Below are 16382 nucleotides of genomic sequence, written 5' to 3'. Positions count from 1 at the left end.
GTTTATTCTCCACAGAGCAGCCACAAGGATTTCTTCAACCCTCCATTGGATGCCCTCTTTAAAACCTCCAGGACTTCCCTGGTGGCGCAGTGGTTGAGAGTCCGCCTGCCGATGCAGGGGACACAGGTTCGTGCCCCGGTCCAGGAAGATCCCACATGCCGCGGAGCAGCTAGGCCCGTGAGCCATGGCCGCTGAGCCTGCGCGTCCGGAGCCTGTGCTCCGCAACGGGAGAGGCCACAACAGTGAGAGAACCACGTACCGCAAAAAAACAAAACAAAACAAAACAAAAAACCTCCAATGACCTCCCATCAAAATAAAACAGAAATTCTTTATCAAAGCTCCGAGTCCCTGCACACAGCCCCTGCTTCAGCTCCCACTACTTCCCCACCCCTATTGCCACCATCACTGTGATGACGGTGTCACACTGGCTTTCTGTCTGCACCTCAGCCACGCCAGGCTTGCCCCTGTCTTGGGGTTGCCCTTAATGGTCCCTCTGCAGGGACTGTGGACTTGTCCCCTGTCTCTTGACATCTCTCACCTTTCAGATCTCAATCTATGTGCTCCTTGACCACTCTGTCTAAAGTGGGTCCCTCCTTCTATTTTTTTTGGTTATAGCTGGTTTTTCAGTTTTGCTTTATTTTGTTTTTGCCATTTTAACCATTTTTAAGTGTAACAATTCAGGGGCATTAATTACATTCACAATGTTGTACAACAACCACTGCCACCTACTTCCAAAATTTTTCATCACCCCTCAAACAGAAACTCTGTTCCCGTGAAGCAAGCATGCCGGGTTTGGTTTTTTCATAAGTTCACAAACGGAACTTATACTGATTGACTGACTGACTTCTTTCTTTCTATTTCTCCTCTAGAATATAAACTCCACAAAGACAAAAATTTATCTATCTCAGGAATTCCCTGGCGATCCAGTGGTTAGGACTCTGCGCTTCTACTGCAGGAGGCCTGAGCTTGATCTCTGGTCAGGGAACTAAGATCTCACAAGCTGTGCAGCGTGGCCCAAAAAAAAAAAAAAAAAAATTTATCTGTCTCATTTACCATTTTCCCCAGGGCTTAGCGCAGTTCTTAATAAATAACAACAATAAAGCTAACATTTATAGAGTTTGCTATTTACCAGGCACTGATCTAAGCATGTTACATCAATTAACTCATTTAATCTTCATAATAACCTATAATAGGTACTCTTAACATCTCCATTTTACAAAAGAAGAAACTAAAGCACTGAGAAGTGACGTAACTTGCCCAAGATCACGCAGCCAGTAAATAGTGTCAGAATTCAAACCCAGGGAGTCTGGAGTCAGAGGGATGGGTAGATGGATAAATGGAAAAACACATGGGTGATGGGTGGATGGGACGCCAATGAGACAAATCTAGAGACCTGGGCTGCATTCACCTCGGGAGCCTTTCTGGCTACCAGCCAGCCAGCCTGTCCTGACAACTTATCAGATCTTACGCAGCTGACTTTTCCATCCAAACTCCTGATTATTTTCCTCCTGATTTTACTGATGAGGACACAGAGACCCAAAGAGGTCCACCGATTTGCCCAAGGTCATAAGGTGTGCCAAGTCTCTCTGGCTCCAAAGTCCATCCCACTACATGACATTTCAGCAGCCTCAGGGGGTTCGTGCTGAATAATTTCTCCCAGGGGTGAAGCTGGCTAAGGAAAAACTTCCCAAGATTGAAAGGCAAATACACTTGGAAGAGCTGAATTCAAAATCAGGACCACTGTTTCTTGTTTCAGTTCTGCCACTTCCTATCTGATGGGCCTTGGGTGAGTCACTTCCCCTTTCTGAGCATCAGTTTCCCCATTTGTCAAATAAGGACGAGAGCTCCTGTCCTCCCACTTCAGAGCAGGGCTGTGTAGAGCAAGGATGTTTCAGAGAACAAAAGGACTTTGAAACACAAAAGTTACAGTCACGCTAAAGACAAGGGAGAGTATATCACAGATGTTTACGACATGTGTACCGGAAGTGTGCCTTTGCATACATACACGTAGCAATGAAACAGCATGGGGGCACACACAGCCACGAGTGCCCATGGTCATGAACAATCACTCCCTAGCCAGGAAGGTTCTGTTCTAAAGTTGAGACACTGACGACTTCTACCCAGGTGTTTGTGGGAATGCTGAACCAGGTAGGAACTAATGGTAGGAAGGAGTGGAGAGAGAAAGAAATGGACAGGGTGTGGAAAACACCAAAACAAAGAGAATGCTAGGCAGAAAGTGAGATTCTTCTCTTCTGAATGATGTTCTCAATGATCAGAGTTACCAGGATAATCCTTCTTTCTTTGGGGGAAACCAGGGAGTACATCTTCCCCGTCCCCCTCCGACCATCTCCTGGGCTCTTGGTCCTCATCTGCACCCCTAGAACCATGCCCTGCTCAAAGAAGCGGGAGGATGAGCCCTTGGACTACCCTTTGAACTCCCTTGCCTGCTAACCTCTGATTGCCTTTGGCCAATGGGAGTCACTGGCAGGAGGTCAGAGGGTGGAAGCAGAGAGGGACAGGGGTATATCTTCCCAACTGCCCTTCCTGTGGTTCTGGCGGTGGCTGAACCCCCCCTCTGTGACAGCTCCTTGCACAGGCCCAGCCATCGCTGAATTCTGGTAACACTATTCCCTCCCTCTGTTCATTCAGGCCAAAGGGAGGTAATAGCTTCTGTCACTGTGAGTTTGCGGGTACCCCTTGTGGGTTCCCTTAACCCTGCTCGCAGCTTTATTAACTTCTCCAAGTTGAAGCATCTGAGTGGAATTCTGTTTTCCGCCAGAATCTGACTGATACACCACCTGACCCTAAATAGATATACGAATTAGAGAGGGAGGGGAGGAGCAATTGGGAAGAGGCAGTCTAGTCTAGTGGTTAAGGATAAAATAGGAGGCTGGAGACCTTGAACACTCTCTTAACTTCCCTGTGACTCAGTGTCTTCATCTGTAAAATCATGATGATAATCTCACCCACTTCACAGGTTTACTATGAAAACAGAATCGGACCATGCCCGTAAAGCACTTACATGCCAAAACCCACAGTTAGTGCTCAAGAAATATTAGAAATTCTCATCTTGAGTTCTGAGTCTAAAGGCTCAAAGGTTAACAATACCATTCCCTTAGAGCAGGAATTTTGGGGGCTTTTTAAAGGGGGTTCTCTGTGTTACACAATTTTTCTACTATGAGCATGTATTACTTAGGAGTCAGAAAAGAAAAAGAAAAGAATTAAAAGAAAAAACGCCGTGAGAGAGAGAGAGAGCCTACTCTCCTTCCCCTCTGGGGATGATGGTAATTGCCACCAGGATCTCCCCAGTACGGAACATTCACTTCCTTGAGTGACAATCTCCCGGTGGACATGAATGAAATGACCGCCTGTGAGGAGGGAGGAGGGGGACTGTGCCGCCCTACCAGCCGGTCCCCTAATGGAGTCAGAGGCGTGGAAACAGGAGCTGGGCCTGCAGTCATCCCCACTGATGCTCAGGTCCGCACACGGCAGTGGGGAGACGGCAATTTGTCAGAGGCCTGCGGTACCCATGGGCACCGCATTAAATAAAACCAAGCAACGTGAAGAGGCTGCCACCCCTCAGCACTGGCTTCTTGCCCAAAGGTTTCACGTGCCACCGCGGAGCCACAGACTGACGTGCAGTTGTAGGCCGGGGACCACATGACATGCCCAGAACTGCAGAGTAACAGCATCAGAAAGGGGAAATGCCTCCCACTTGGACCACACTGAAGACTGCAAAGGCAGACAGAGATCTCCCTCTGGTGGGACATCCTCTGAGAGCTGGACAATGAGCTTCCAGGTTTCGTCTCCTGTGAGCTCCACAAGGGTCACCCGAGATAGGTAGGTTTATTCCCCAGGCAGGCTCAGCTGGCCAAGGTCACACAACTACTCAGTTTGAGTAGAGCCAGGATGTGGACCCAGGTCTGCTGACTCACAGCCCCATGCCCTTCCCCCTCGATCCTGCTACATCCCACCACCTCCGACTTGCTGTCAACCACGTAACCAAAGCTACCGTTGCTCTGGATGTAGAAATAATAACAGCAGTATCAACCTCTCCCACATGCAGGGTGCTTTACAATCTAAAAGATCCGTTTATTATCATCATTCGCTTGGACCTCACCAATCAGCAGTTGGTGAGAGGGAGCACGGAGCTGAAGTTACAAACATGGGCTTTGGAGCAGTGTCCTTGCCTCCTCGGGTTCCGGGCTCCGCTGAGAAGGGAGGCGAGGAGGGGAAAGAAGACGGGAGAAGCAGCAGACCTTCCTTGGCAACGCTTCGTGATCTCGCAGTTTCTGAATCTCTCTCACTTGATTTTGTTTAAACACTAGGAAATTTCATTGTCAGCGTTATTCCGAATAGAGTAAAATTGGAAACAACTTTACATGTCCATCAACCCCCTGTTGATGGCCAAATGAACTAGGATTTATCCATTGAAAAATGAATTACAGAGGCTTCCCTGGTGGCGCAATGGTTAGGAATCCGTCTGCCAATGCAGGGGACAGGGGTTCAAGCCCTGGTCCGGGAGGATCTCACATGACGCGGAGCAACTAAGCCCGTACACCACAACTACTGAGCCTGCGCTCTAGAGCCCGCAAGCCACAACTGAGCCCACAAGCCACAACTACTGAGCTCACGTGCCAGAAATACGGAAGCCCTCAGGCCTAGAGCCCGAGCTCCGCAACAAGAGAAGCTACCGCAATGAGAAGCCCGCACACTGCAAAGAAGAGTGGCCCCTGCTTGCCGCAGCTTGGGAGAGCCTGCATGCAGCAACGAAGACCCAACACAGCCAAAAATAGATTAATTAATTAATTAATTTTAAAAAAAAGAAAAATGAATTACAAAAGTATTACATATCTATTGTGAACATTTTTGAGATGGATTTCATATACATTGGCAGGGAAAAGATGTCAGCCTATAGAATGAAAAAATGTACATTGTAAAACAATAATGCAAGTTATGGTCCCCTTCTGGTTTGTATGTTTATGTAGGCATAGAAAAAAATTCCGGAAGGACCCGCATCACACTGTTATCATTGGCTACTTCTGGAGAAAAGGATTTTGGTTGGGGAGCCACGGACAGAATATGCTTCTGAATTATTAGGATTCTTCACATAAATCTTTTGTAATTAAAATGAAAGAAAAAGGGGGCTTCCCTGGTGGCGCAGTGGTTGAGAATCCTCCTGCCAATGAAGGGGACATGGGTTCGAGCCCTGGTCTGGGAAGATCCCACATGCCGTGGAGCAACTAAGCCCGTGCGCCACGACTACTAAGCCTGCACTCTAGAGCCCACGAGCCACAACTACTGAAGCCCGTGCGCCTAGAGACCGTGCTCCACAACAAGAGAAGCCATCGTGATGAGAAGCCCGCGCACCGCAACGAAGAGTAGCCCCTGCTCGCCGCAACTACAGAACACAACTAGAGAAAGCCCACGCACAGCAACAAAGACCCGACGCAGCCAAAAATAAATAAATTTATAAAAGTGGAAATGTGGCCTTAAATTCTGGTTTAAAAAAGAAAGAAAAAGTAAATATAATATTTTTAAAAAAAAGGTTTGTTTGGATCAGTCATTTACTTCCCACAGTACCTGCTGTAATGCCATTTCTGCCTGTTCTCTTCCAATCTGTATCTATGGTCAGACCTAATTTTATACCACTTTAATCTGAGTGCTCATAGTTTTATGGGTTTCTTTCTATTTAACATTCGTTGTATCAGAGGGACTTCCCTGGCGGTCCAGTGGTTAAGACTCCATTCCACTGCAGGGGGCACAGGTTCGATCCCTGGTCGGGGAACTAAGATCCCGCATGCTACATGGCGTGGCCAAAACAAACAAACAAAAAACAAAAAACTTTAATTGTATCAGAAATAGTTCCACATTATTATATCATCATTATTACACAGCTAACATTCGTGGGTGCTTCATTGTATGCTAGAATGTGCTAGAATTCCCATGCTAAGAATTTTACATGCCTAAACCTAAAATCACTTAGTCTTCACGACAAGCTTAAAAGCAGGTACTTGGACAATCCATATTACAGATGAGGAAACTGAGGCTTAAGAAGATGAACTGATTTGCCAAGACCTCACAGTCAGTAAGGACAGAAACTAGACTTAAACCCTGGTCTGTCCACAGTCCTCGCTGCGAACCTCTCCATCCTACTCCCCTCCCAGGTACTGAGTGGTGAGTGAGAAGAATGCAGCAAGTAGAGATGAGGAGACCCAGGTCCTGGGTCTTCCTACTTGCATGACCTTGGACAAGTCACTTCCCCTCTGCTTTGTCCACTCAATCAATTCTTTCACCAGACAAGCATTTGCAAATCACTTAGCCACACGCCGAAGACAGAACAATGAAGAAAACATGAACGCTGCCCTCAAAGAGATGAGAGCCTAGCCTGAATCTCTTCATGCACGGGAAGGCTCTAACCTCCGTCCCACCTCTGTCACAGGGACATGAAATGAAATGAAGAAAGGATGCAAAGGAGCTTCACAAGTGCACAACTCCATAAGTATTTCTGTGACTGTTCACGGCTGCATATTGTTTTATCCACTGGATGTTCCCAAACGTTCTCAATCATCTTCCTGTTGTCGGGCACTTAGTCCCAATTTGCTACTATTATGGGAGAAGTCTGATGGGGATTCATCCAAAGGAAATTATGCAAAAAGAAAAAAAAACACCAGATGCACAAAGACGCTGCACAACCTTTGGAATGACTGAAGGGAGACCAGTCCTTCATCTTAAACTCATGAGGCTGCAAACCAAATGCATGACCCCCACCCCAACCTGCTCCTCCCCCAACCACTCCAGGGGACATCTCAGTGCGGTTTCCACCTTCCTTCCTCGCCAGCCCTCGAGGTCCACAGTGCAGATTTTTTTGTTTTTGCGAGGGGGGTGTTACGCGGGCCTCTCACTGCTGTGGCCTCTCCCGTTGCGGAGCACAGGCTCCGGACGCGCAGGCGCAGCGGCCATGGCTCACGGGCCCAGCTGCTCCGTGGCATGTGGGATCCTCCCGGACCGAGGCACGAACCCGTGTCCCCTGCATCGGCAGGCGGACTCTCAACCACTCACTGCGCCACCAGAGAAGCCCCACAGTGCAGATGTTTTTCCTGCAAGGCCGAGCCCACCCGTTACTTATGGTCCTTACAGTCGCCAAAGGGACCTTCCCAGACATGGTTCTGTCATGCCCCAAACGCGTGCCCCAATGCAGACCAAACACCCGCAAAGGTTCCGGCAGCCTCCAGGCTCCTTGTCAAGTGGAAACACCTGTGTCTGACATTTGAGCGAGACTAAAGGGGGAGGGAACTGATGTTAGCTGTGCCCCTGTGGTGTGCCAGCACTGCTCTAGGTCCTTTACGTAACAACCCTAATGTGGTCTCAATCAGATAGGTGTGTTTGTCCACATTTGACAGATGAGGAAGCGGAGGCTCAGATCAGCTAAGTGATAGCCCGAGGGCACGTGGCTAGTACACAGTGGAGCTGGGACTAGAACTCAGGTCCCGCAGATTCCAGAGCTTTGACAAAGACCCAAACACAAGCTGACTCTGAGTCACCTCCCAGCACCCCCCAGCTCCCTGCACCATCTGCTGCATGCACACCAGACTGCCCATTCTTCAAAGACACCCCTATTTCCCTCCCCTCTGATCCAGGGGAGTGGGTGCCCTTACCCCCACAGCTATCAAAATTCCACTTGGCCTTTGGTGCCCAGCACAAAGGCCCCGATCTCCTTGAAGCCTCCCCTGATCACCAGAATAGGAATCCACGCTGAGACAGGCCATAGCACCTCCTTTACCCCCCCTGTGTCATGTCCGTGTCTCTCTAGGCTAGACTGGGAGACCCTTGAGGAGAGGATGCTTCCCCAGAGGCCATATACGACCTGCAGGAGGTACTCAGGGAATATTTTTCAAATTGAACAAAACTGAGTATGACCTCTGAGAAGAAACTGTGGGCAGCTCGCATTGCCATCAGGAATGTGGCTCTGACTCACACTGCCTAGATTTGAATCCTGGCTCCCCAACGACCGACCCGAGCTGTGTGACCTTGAGCAACTGTCTTTTCTTGGCTAAGCCTCAGTTCCCTCAATCTGTAAAATGGGAGGAAGAAGAATTCCTACCTCAAAGGGTTTTGTGAAGATTGTATGAGTTAAGCCCTTAAAGCAGGTGCCTGGCATGTAGTAAGTGCTCGATAAATGTTGGCTGTGACTATTCTTACCCACAAGCCTCCCGCCCACAAAGGAAGCAGTGCCAGCGTGCTCCCACCCCCACCGGCCCACCCACGCTCCGTCCCCTCCCCTCAGGGCCTCCTCTTCACAGTCCCAGCTGGCGCCCCTGCATTCCCTCCCTTGCATTTTCTGGTCACTGGGTTCCTATCAAATGTGGCAGGGGTGAGTGTCAGGGCCAACCAGCCTCAGAGCCAACCAGTCTTCCCTCGTAGCCAATGGGAGCAGGGAGTCCAGAGCATTCCCCACTTCCGGGGGATCCTGGCCAGGAAGCAGAAAGCCACAGCCAACCCCTCTCTCAGGCTCCCAGCCAGTACCTCTCTGCCCCCACCCCTCAGGACCACAGGAGCACTCGGGCCACAGAGCCACCCTTGCCTCGCAAGATGCAACACGTAGACCTCTCCACCTGGACCAGCCCTGGCACATCAGGTGTCTGGCTCTGCTGGACACCGGCCTGGTATTCCCAGACACTGCCCCAGGTACAATGCCATGGTAGAGAGAGGGGTTCTGGACTCAACCACACACTTTCCAGCTGTGTAACCTCAGGCAGGTAACTTGATCTCTCTGAGCCTTAGTTACTCATCTGTAAAAAGAAGATAATAATAGCACCTACTTGTCAGGGTTGCTGTGAGATAATGCAAAGCACTTACTGTCCCAGTGCATGGCATACAGTAAGTGCTCAATAAATGTCCTCACTCTGATTGTGTAATCATTGGTATTACTCCAGATAAAGATTATTATCCTTTTTTTTTTTTTTTTTTTTTGCGCTACGCGGGCCTCTCACTGTTGTGGCCTCTCCCGTTGCGGAGCACAGGCTCCGGACGCGCAGTCTCAGTGGCCATGGCTCACGGGCGAAGCCGCTCCGCGGCATGTGGGATCTTCCCGGACCGGGGCACGAACCTGTGTCCCCTGCATCGGCAGGCGGACTCTCAACCACTGCGCCACCAGGGAAGCCCCTATTATCCTTTTTTTTATAAATGGGGACACAGAAGCCCAAGAGGCTCACAAGGACACCCATGCTGGAGCAAACACAGAGGCACCTCCTACCTCAGCCGGCCTAGTCAGGAGACCCTCTCTACTGCCCCCGTATGCTCAGACCCAGAACTTGCCTGGGCACCAGCATCCTCTTGGCTCTGCATCCTCCCAAGAGGGACCAGGGCTACCAGCCACCAATGCCTCAGCCCTGGCCCATTATCTGTGAGGCAGCCTGACCTTTCTTTCCTTCTCACCTTTTGGGGGCAAGGGCTGGGAGACCAATGGAAGGCGCCTCCTAAGAGGCAGACTCAGGCTCCAGGCTACAATGCCCAGCCCATCAGAGTCCTGCGTATGGAACAGCCGCAGCAGCAGAGAAGCAGGCATTTGGGCTGCAAAAACCCCAAACCAGTTAGAAGAGCTGGGTACGTTAGTGCTGGCTCTCTCACCCAGTTGCCTGTGACCTTGGACAAGTCATTCTTCCTCTCTAGGCCTCACTCAACATTTCAATATTTACTGAGTGAGGACTACAGGACCAAGTATTCCACTCATGCCGGTTCTGGGAAGCAGTCCTCCATGAAGCTCACAGACCTGGGCCCAGGGAATGGCCATGGGGCCCAGGAAGGGTTTAATAGGAATAATGCCCCCTGCACTGATCTCCTTCTCCAGGATTGCCTTGAGGGGCCCCTCAAGGAATCATGCTCTGCACATACACAAATCTGGTACATGGGATCAGCAGGCAGGCATGACCTCAGACTGGCCAGCAGAAGCCAGCTTCATCTCTGCACGGAGCTGGCAGAGCCTCCCTGGGCCACAGTGGCTCAGAGAGGAGGCTGGCACAGGCCGCCACTGCCGCAGGCTCCATATGGAGGAATGGGTGGGCAGGCGGGCACACAGTCGCCTCTCTTCTCCACACCCTTGTCCGGGACAGGCAGCACCGCGATTCTTCCAGGAGCTTCTGAGGGCATCATTCGCGTCCCTAGCTCTCAACCTGGCCCAGCTGCTACTGAATCTGGAAGACTCCTAATGCTGGGAGGTGGCGGAGAGATAGAGCAGCTGAACCCCACAGGGCCTCAGAGAGGTCCTAAACCCAGCCCTCTTACACTCCCACCTCTGGGTGCAGAGGAGGCAGGAACACACGGCAGTGTCTTTCCCTCACCAATGCATTCTCAGAGCTCTGGGGGGGGGAGGGGGTGGGGGTGGGAGCTGGGAAGCAAGGACCACGGCCAGTGCCGCAAAGGAGACCAGTATCCTCAGAACTCTTTCCTCATCCTTGTCCAGCCTCCTACGGTCCCCAGGGACCACCCCCAGCCATAGCCCTGCCAGACAGTGGCCTTAGGATCTGGTAAGTACCCTGATGGCTGTAGTCACTCGCCACCACAACCATGCCTGCCCCCAAGATCCCAGCCTCTTGGGGCCTTGGATGTCCCCAAGTGTGAAGGTGCCAGACACAACTGGGACCCTCAAGTCCTCTCCCTCTAACGGGTAGGGGAAGCCTCTGGTCAGGACAACACCAGGCCAGAACCTCAGTGGTCCTAGGGCTAAGTTCTATCCCCCCAGCTTTGGGAGACTCGGAAGGGAGGTGGGATGGGAAGTGAGCCCCGAGTGGGGAAAGGACTGTAACCAGAGGGTGAGGGTGAGGGCGAGAGCTCCCCAGCACCCCAGTCTTCAGCCAAGAGACTGTCCTGCAGCATCGGAAGCCTGGACGGAGACATCCGGACCACTCTCGGCCTCCACGGCGGCGGCAGGAGTGGTCTCGGAGAACGGAGCGGGCCAGCCCAGCACCCAGCGCAATCGTTCATCCCTACAGCAAGCGTCAGCCCCCTCGCCTGCCCACCTCTCTCTCCAGGCCTCGGGGAGGCTGCAGACCTGGGAGGTAGGGAGTAACAGCAAGGACCTCCCCCGCACTGGTCGGAGGGCCAAGAGCCTGCAAACTCAGTTCCTGCCGGTCGGTCCCGACCTCCCCCAGGGTTGGAGGCTGGGCCTCCGGGTACCGAGCCCCTAGCCCCCCGTGCCACCTGATCCCCCGCACGTGCCTACCTGGGTCTGGGGGTCCCCATCTCGGGCAGGCTGGGAGGGGGGCGCCCCCTCGGCTCCTGCGGGCCGGCAGGCCGCGGGGCGGGGCGGGCGCGCCGGGCCGCGTTGGGCTCTGCGGAGCAGCCTGGTCCGCGACACCCCCGCCCGCTGATGGATGCCGACTGCAGCAGCAGCGGCGGCGGCGGCGGCGGCTCGGCGTGCGCCGGGGGCTGGGCACCGTGCCTATAGCCCCGGGCCTGGCGCCCGTCGCGCGGCCAGTCCCCGCCCCCGCCCGGCCTCTGCGCCCAGCCCTGGGGCAGCCGCCGCGCGCCTGCCTGCTCCCTCGCGGCGGCCCTGCCCCTGCCTCCGCCTCCTCCCTGCCGGTCTCCCTCTCCCTCTCTCTCAGGCTCCCAGGCCACCTCCTCCCGGGCGCTGCCACAGCGGCAGTTACCGGTCCACCGCGGGACTGTGCATCGGCAGCCAAGCCCGGCGCCTCCGCTGACCCCACCCTGGCCTTGGACAGCCCCTGTCCCCGCTCAGGCCAACCCCTGTTGGGGGCTCGGCGGGGGAGGAGGGGGCGGAGGGGAGAGGAAGAGGAGAGGATCCCTGACTCAGAAGGGGTGACTCAGCCTCAGCCCACCGAGCCCAGCCGAATACCCTCACCTCCCCTGTAGCTCACAGCGCGGGTCAGAACTTCCCTGGGACTCAGCGCTCCTCCCCCACCGTGGAGGAGGTCATGCAAATGTCTCCTGGGATCCCGTGTGTGTATGTGTGCATTTGTTCATACGTGCTTCGGTGACAATGGCCATAAGTGTAACAGTGGGGAGTGGGCCCGTGTACAGATGTTTCTGGATGTGCATCCAGGCTCCAGGAAGGTGGGGTTGGGGGGTGGCCAGCTGGCCTGTGGCACTGAGGTCCTGGCTCAAAACCAAGTGAAGCCCTGCTCCTCCCCTCCAGCAGCGCTGTCTCAGAAAGCCCTCCAGACCAACTTAGGAGATCCACAGTGAGGACCTCCAACGGCCTGGGTTCTAGTCCAGCTCTGTCATGGGTCAACCAGTACCTTTGGGCACACTGCTCTGGGCCTCACTTTGCCAACAGTGAAAAAAGGGGTGGATGTACCTATCTCTAGGGTTCCCAGTTTGTGGGGAAGTCCTGAGAGATGGTTGTGTAACCCACAACATGATCCCCAAAGATTTCTGCCCATGGGTCCGCATTTGCAGGCCACATGACCCCTACTCCCTAGCCAGCACCGCCACCATCCCAGGCATACACATCTATTCTTTCATTCTTCAAATCATTCCTGAGGACGTACTATGTGCCAGCCACTGTTCTAGGCACTGCAGAATCCACCACACTGGAAATTACAGAGGCCCAAAGCTGGGACGCCACCACCCCCTCCCCACGGCAGGCTGCATTTCCTTCGGTGTCAGCCTCACCAGTATCCATCTGAACTCCCACACTCCAGCAACAGGCAACGCCCCCCTCCATTCCTCTCTCCCAAGGTGGATGCTCCGTCACAGTGACCTTCCACCCCAGGTCCTAGTACCAACCCTAGGGCCTCCACAGAACGAGGCTATGCCCTCTCCCCAGCCCCCCTCAGAGAACCCAAGATAGCAACCATGTCCCTTCTCCCCACCCCCAAATCAAGCCGTCTCTTCTCCAAGTTAAATGTCACGCACTCCTTCACCAAATGTTCCCAAGACACAGCTTCTGGCGCCTTCACCCTCTCTGCTGCCCACTAGGCTCAGGGGTGGTCAGAGAGCAGAGAGCCGAAGGAAACCAGATTCTCCCAGTCCTAGAGAACATGCCCTCCCTCCAGACAGGAGACAGGAAGATGGACAAACCAGCACAGGGCCAATTCCCAGAAGGACCAGAGTCCTGCTGGGCGGACTTCCCTGTAGATGTTCTCCTTTGCCTTTGGACTTTTCGCTCCCCAGCTTCCAAAATTCAGTTCTTCCCAGGAACTCCCCAGGCCCTCAGGAGGAAGGCCTTGGGCAAGTCACTTTGCCACTCTGGGGTGCTCTGCTTGAATTCAATTCACCACACATTTATTCAAATGAATGAGTGAAAGGACCAGTAAAACTTAGGAGTTACACCAGATGGACTTATTGTTTCATACACACATCTGCTAAGAGATTTCTGACTGCCTGCTTCAAGTATTTTTATTCCAAATTGATTCTTAGCCTCCTCTGCTTGCCGCCTTTTCCGACCCTGGGTTCCTGTGGGCAGGACAGAGCTGCCCAGCCAGAGCCCTCCATTCCTCCTAGTTCAACTCTCCTTCCCTCAACCCTCCTCCCCTTCCTTTCTTTCCCCAGGCAGGAGCCTTCCCCTACCTCCCCTGGGGCAGGACCACTTTCCCACCCTCCTCAGCTAGATGGAGCCTCTCACTTTCCCAGAAGAATCCAGGCAACACTCCAAAAACCAAGGCAGAACATTCTTCTGGTTTTATACCCGAAGGGCCCAATTCCCTTCAGGTCAGTGGGACCACACAGAAAACTGGGCTTCTTCTACTGTTATCATTATTTCTCTTTCTATTATTATTATTGGCTAACATTTCTATTAGCACTTTCTAGTTTGCAAAGTACTTTCATGTTCCATTCTCACATCTTGTCACCGCCCCCCCCCCCCCATTTTATAAACAGGCGGTCTGAGGTCCAGAGCGGTGAGTGACTTGTCCAAGGTCACACTTGCACAGTAACACTGACTCTCTGGACCAGACATCTTCCACTTCACCCCACAATAACCTTTTCCAGAGAAATCTGATTGTGGTGGGGAAGGGGGGTGGGGGAACTCTCTGAAGAACACACGGCCCCCTGTAGGCATCAGCTGAAATCACTTGCCCAGTTACTTGGCTGCCTTCATTCCCAGGGCAGGGAAACTGAGGCACAGGACCAACCCAGAACCACATCTTGTGAAAGCCCCCATGGAGAAATGCTAGGGCCCCAGGTGCAGGATGGGAGCCTCCACCCCACCCCCTGTAAAGAGGGGCTCTTCTGAATTCGGCTTCCAGCCCTGGCTCTGCCACTTCTTCCTGTGTTACTTGGGTAGATGATTTGACCTCTCTGAGCTTCAGTTTTCTCACCTATAAAGTGGGAGAGATTCTTCCTGCCCTGCTTCTGTCGCTGAGTTGCTGGGATGAGTTAGCAGATGCTGGCAGAAGAGAAAGGACAGGACTCCTCATCCCCTCTCGGGTCTGCCTGGGAAGCAGGAGAAAGTCTTTCTTCTTAAATTTTAACTGGAGGGTACTTGATGGTGCAAAAGTGCTAGGATACAGGAAAGCCAGGAATAGGATGGAAGTGATGCTGTCCCTTGGCTAGGAAGGCAAAACACATGGTGTCCGCTACAGTCCCCCAAGGCCACTGGTGGGGCAGAGACCAAACAAAATACTCCAGCAGGCCCCTCCCACCCCTCCCCTTTTATCTTTCAGATGAGGAAACCAAGGCCCAGAGCAAAGCAGCACCTCGCCAAGGTCACCCCAGGTAGTCAGTGGTCTCCGACTCCCGGACACCAGGGGCCCCTTGATTCCTGGGTCGGCAGGGTGGGCTGGCAAGCATTCGTAGTGCAAGGATTTACTCTTTCATTTAGCAATCAGTGATGTGCACGCTGAGCCTGGGGAAGGCAAGAGGAATTGGGTAGCCTCTGTCCTTGAATTCGCCGTCAGTCCAGCGGCGGAGAAAGGCACACAGACCCGCACATCAGAGGGTACTGTAAGATGAATCACCACCACTTTCTGAGTACTAGCTCTGTGCCTGGCCCCAGTCACACATTTGTTTAATCCTTAGACCAATTCTTTGGCTTCGAAATTATTAACTCCTTTCATAGCTGGAGTCACTGAGGCTCGGGGTTAACGACTTCCCAAAGTTCACCCAGCTAGTAAATGGCAGGGCCAGGGTGTGACTGCCAGATCTGTCTGATGCCAAGCACTGAGCTTCAACCCTTATGCTTTTCTCCCTGCCTCTAAGGCTCTGCTGACCCGTCAGAGAGCCACTACTCACATATGGCTTCTGAGCCCTTGAAATGTGGCTCGTGCACGTTGAGATGTGCTGTAAGTGTAAAATTCACACAAGATTTTAAAGATTTATTTTTTAATTTATTTTTTTAGGCCGCGCTGCGCAGCATCATGCGGGATCCTAGTTCCCTGACCAGGTATTGAACCCGTGCCCCCTGCAGTGGAAGCTCGGAGTCTTAACCACTGGACCACCAGGGAAGTCCCTAGATTTTGAAGATTTAATAAAAGAAATGTACTATATCTCCTTAATAACTTTTGTATTGCAATGATAATATTTTGGATGTATTAGGTTTAATAAAATATATCATTAGAATAATTTCATCTGTTTCTTTTGGCTTTTTTTTTTTCACGTGGCTACCAGAAAATTGAAAATCACATATGTGGCTCGCATGTGTGGCTCACGTATTTCTTTTGGTCAGCACAGGTTTAGATTCTCTGAGGTCCTAGCCCAGCCCATGGGGCTCAGAAAAGGGTTCCTGCAGGAGGGGATACCTAAACCGAACTGGGTTAAAGGCAAGGTCATGGGGAGGAAGGTATGCCAGGGCAAGAGAGCTGCAGGGCCTCTGGCTCTGGCCCCAGAGGGCGGCCAGGCCTGGGTGGGCTGTGCTGCAGCCCCAGGAGCTGAGAGCTGGGCCAGCTCGTGGAGGGAAGTTACCAAAGCCAAATTTTCCAGATCGGCGTGATCTACAGGCCTGGGAGGTTCTGCCTGACAAGGCCGCTCTCACTGATCTTTGGTGCTCTCTGGAAGGCCCTGCAGGGCAGCTGTGTCCGGGTGTAGGTGGAGGGATGGGCAGCAATGCCCACCTGACGGGGACCTCCCGGCTCCAGCTGCCCCTACCGCCTCTCCTTCAGTCTCCTCCAAGAAGCCTCCCAAAGCACTACAGTCCCCAGGGACCTTGCCGTCCCCTCAAACCTTCCAGCCCAGACCGTGGGAACTACACACTCCTGCCTTCGGTCATGCTCTGGCCTGGAATGATGATGAAGCTGCAGAGGGTCACACAGCACGAAGCACTTGTCCATCCTTAGTGTGGTGAAGAGCCTGGGGGCAATGGTTACCTCCGGGGAGGGGGTCGGGGGCAGGGACAGGGGAGTTACACTAATAGTACAGGAGCTGTGTGACCTTGGGCAGGGCCTAAACCTCTCTGAGCCTCAGTTCCCACCTCTGTACAATGGGGG

The 16382-nt window shown here is 52.8% G+C and overlaps 1 protein-coding gene and 1 long non-coding RNA gene across 30 annotated transcripts in view; one reads left to right on the top strand and one right to left on the bottom strand.

Annotated features, from left to right (window-relative positions):
* EPB41L1 (erythrocyte membrane protein band 4.1 like 1) overlaps positions 1-16382 on the bottom strand; it is a 126378-nt gene that overhangs the window by 60120 nt on the left and 49876 nt on the right. Inside the window, exon 1 of one of the 29 annotated variants that reach the window (XM_067707999.1) lies at positions 11222-11462. The exons of the other annotated variants lie outside the window; for them this stretch is intronic. The gene's annotated coding sequence lies outside the window, so the exon portion shown is untranslated. Of the gene's footprint in view, positions 1-11221; positions 11463-16382 lie in introns of those variants that run through there. 29 annotated transcript variants of the gene reach the window in all.
* LOC137207779 (uncharacterized) lies at positions 10388-15439 on the top strand. Its single transcript, XR_010935246.1, has 5 exons — positions 10388-10526; positions 10873-11057; positions 14625-14676; positions 14783-14899; positions 15300-15439. It is a non-coding gene; the product is annotated as an uncharacterized lncRNA (long non-coding RNA).

This window comes from Pseudorca crassidens, chromosome 15, assembly GCF_039906515.1.
Source record: "Pseudorca crassidens isolate mPseCra1 chromosome 15, mPseCra1.hap1, whole genome shotgun sequence".
Lineage (NCBI taxonomy): Eukaryota > Metazoa > Chordata > Mammalia > Artiodactyla > Delphinidae > Pseudorca > Pseudorca crassidens.
Note: the sequence above shows the minus strand (reverse complement) of the source record. Positions and strands in the feature narration are given on the sequence as shown.